This window comes from Heterodontus francisci, unplaced genomic scaffold (assembly GCF_036365525.1).
Source record: "Heterodontus francisci isolate sHetFra1 unplaced genomic scaffold, sHetFra1.hap1 HAP1_SCAFFOLD_210, whole genome shotgun sequence".
Taxonomy (NCBI): Eukaryota; Metazoa; Chordata; class Chondrichthyes; order Heterodontiformes; family Heterodontidae; genus Heterodontus; species Heterodontus francisci.
The window spans coordinates 1,577,630-1,580,902 of record NW_027141403.1 but is presented as its reverse complement, the minus strand read 5'-3'; the positions used below and the strand labels follow the sequence as shown (position 1 = coordinate 1,580,902).

The window sequence follows — 3,273 nt, the reverse complement described above, 5'->3', positions numbered from 1 at the left end:
TTCTCTCACCTTCACATGGTCCATCTCTGACACTTCCCTTCCCTTCCTCGACTTCTCTGTCTCCATCTCTGGGAATAGGCTGTCTACCAATATCCATTATAAGCCCACCGACTCCCACAGCTACCTCGACTACATTTCTTCACACCCTACCTCCTGTAAGGACTCCATTCCATTCTCCCAGTTTCTCCGTCTCCGACGCATCTGCTCTGATGATGCTACCTTCCATGAAGGTGCTTCTTATATGACCTCCTTTTTCCTCAACCGAGGATATCCCCCCACTGTTGTTGAAAGGGCCCTCAACCGTGTCCGACCCATTCCCCGCACCTCTACACTCACCCCTTCCCCTCCCTCCCAGAAACGTGACAGGGTTCCCCTTGTCCTCACTTTTCATCCCACCAGCCTCCATATCCAAAGGATCATCCTCCGCCATTTTCGCCACCTCCAGCGTGATGCCACGACCAGTCGCATCTTCCCCTCCCTTCCCCTGTCAGCATTCCGAAGGGATCGTTCCCTCCGCGGCACCCTGGTCCACTCCTCCATTACCCCCACCAGCTCGTCCCCGTTCCAGGTCACCTTCCCCTGCAATCGCAGGAGGTGTAATACCTGCCCATTTACCTCCTCTCTCCTCACTATCCCAGGCCCCAAACACTCCTTTCAGGTGAAGCAGCGATTTACTTGTACTTCTTTCAATGTAATATACTGTATTCACTGCTCACAGTGTGGTCTCCTCTACATTGGGGAGACCAAGCGCAGACTGGGTGACCGCTTTACGGAACATCTCCGCTCAGTCCGCAAGCAGGCCCCTGAGCTTCCGGTTGCTTGCCATTTCAACACTCCCCCCTGCTCTCATGCTCACATCTCTGTCCTGGGATTGCTGCAGTGTTACAGTGAACATCAACGCAAGCTAGAGGAACATCATCTCATCTACCGATTAGGCACACTACAGCCTGCCGGACTGAATATTGAGTTCAATAATTTCAGAGCATGACAGCCCCCCATTTTACTTTCATTTTTATTTATTTTTTCTTCCTTTTTTTAACATTCTTTTTTACATTTTTTACAATCTTTTTTTGCATTTATTTCATTTCATCTTAGTTTGTTCAGTTTGCTTACCCACTGTTTTTTTTTCAGGCTTTTTTTCAGGTTTGCACTTGCTGCTGTTCAACATTCAGTGTATTCACACCTAATCTGTGCGAATGCTTTGTCTTTCAACACACCATTAACATATTGTTTGCCTTTGCTCCGTGACCTTTTGGTCAGCTATGTGGCCTGGTCCAATCTGCACCTTCTCCTCTGTTATCTCTTGCCCCACCCCCACTTCACTTGCTTATAATCTGTGACTTTTCTAATATTTGTCCGATCCGAAGAAGGGTCATTGACCCGAAACGTTAACTATGCTTCTCTTTCCACAGATGCTGCCAGACCTGCTGAGTGGTTCCAGTATTTCTTGTTTTTGTTTCAGATTTCCAGCATCCGCAGTATTTTGCTTTTATTTTTGTGAGTTTGAGTGCCATTTTGTTTTTCCCTTTTTTAAGGCTTCATGAGCAGAGAGTGCAGGGAGTGTTTGAAATGAGCAAGTCTCGCTTTGATTCAGGACTCTTCCCTCTCCGCAGCATCTCTCGATGAAAGATTGAATTTGATCTCATTTCATTCTCAGCTCGGCGTCTGTGCGGCTCAGTGGCACTTCTGGCTGTCTCCCGCTTCACAATCCATCAGTACTGAGAAAGCAAAGGGGAATATTACTCACATGTTGTGTTCTTTAATTTTTTGGAAAACTTGAATGTATGTATTTTCTTCCAAAACACGGACACCAAGCCACTGTTAATGTAGGGCTGAAATAGCTCAGTTGGGAGAGCATTAGACTGAAGATTTAAATGTCCCTGGTTCAATCCCGGGTTTCAGCAATTTCGCTTCCTTAAGCGTCCCTTGCATTGGTTCTGATTTTCTGGTTGCACAATGTCCTTTGAGATTATTTATCAAGCACCAGTGGATTGAATTTGAGAAACAACACAGAGTCATTTACAACATCGAATGTGGTCGTTTGGCCTATCACGTCCATGCTGGCTCTCCCCGGAGCAATCCAGTCAGTTCCACTCACCAGCTCGATCTATTTCCTCCTGCAACTTTCTTTCCTTCAAGTATCCATCCAATTTCCTTTTCAAATCATTGATTGTCTCTGCTTCCACCACACTCGTGGGCCAAGACATTAACACCCACAACATAAAAAATTCCACCTCATCAAGGATGGGAAATATTTACATCTTCTATATTTGCTTATTCGCTATTTCTATGAGAATAGACTGGCAGTCAACATGAAAGGAAACCCAAAACTCTTCGAGCAGCATGTAAATGATAAGTGGGTAGTAAGAGGTTGAGTCGGGCCTATTAGGGACAAAAAGGATAATATAAGCTTCGAGGTGCAGGGCAATGTTAATCTACTTAATTAGTACTTTGTATCAGTGATCACTAAGGAAGTGGAATTTGACAAAATATCAGTAGAAGTGGAGAGTGTAGAGGCAATGAAGAGGGTACAAATTGAGAGAAGGAGGTACTGAAAAGGCTGGTTATACTTCATGAAGATAAATTACCTGGTCCGGATGGCTTTCATCCCAGATTGCAAAAGGAAATGTGGATGCAGATAACAGAAAGGCTTGCTATAATCTTCCAATCTTCCCTGGATACGGGGGAGGTGTCAGAGGATTAAACAGTTGCAAATGTGACACCCTTATTGAAGAAAGGGTGTAAGGACAGTCCGGCTAACTACAGGCCAGTTAGATTAACAGCAGTGGTTGGTAAGGTTTTAGAAAGAACAATCAGGGAAAAAATGAACAGTCACTTGGAGAGGTTTGAGTTAATTGAGGAGAGTGAGCATGGATTTATACATGGGAGTTCATGCTTGCCTAATCTAACTGCATGTTTAGATGAACTAACAGAGAAGGTTCATGAAGGGCATGCAGTGGATGTTGTTTATGTGGGCTTTAAGAAACGACACATAAAAGGGTGATTGAGGTTCATGGAATAGGAGGGTCAGTGTCCAATTGGATAGAAAATTGGCTTAAGGACAGGAAACAGCAAGTCGTAATAAATGGTTCATTCTCAGACTGGAAGGTTGTCGACAGTGCTGTTCCCCAAGGGTCACTGCTGGAACCACTGCTTTTTATTTGCAACAGATAAATGACTTGGATCTTGGAATATTGAGTAGAATCTCAAAATATCCCGATGACAACAAACTTGGAGGAGTGGCAAACAGTGAGGATGATATGAACTGCCTGC

General features: G+C 44.6%; 1 non-coding gene across 1 annotated transcript; it reads left to right on the top strand.

Annotated features, from left to right (window-relative positions):
- Positions 1-1,831: 1,831 nt before the first annotated feature.
- trnaf-gaa (transfer RNA phenylalanine (anticodon GAA)) lies at positions 1,832-1,904 on the top strand. The gene has a single exon. It is a non-coding gene; the product is annotated as a tRNA-Phe (tRNA).
- The last annotated feature ends 1,369 nt before the right edge of the window (positions 1,905-3,273 follow it).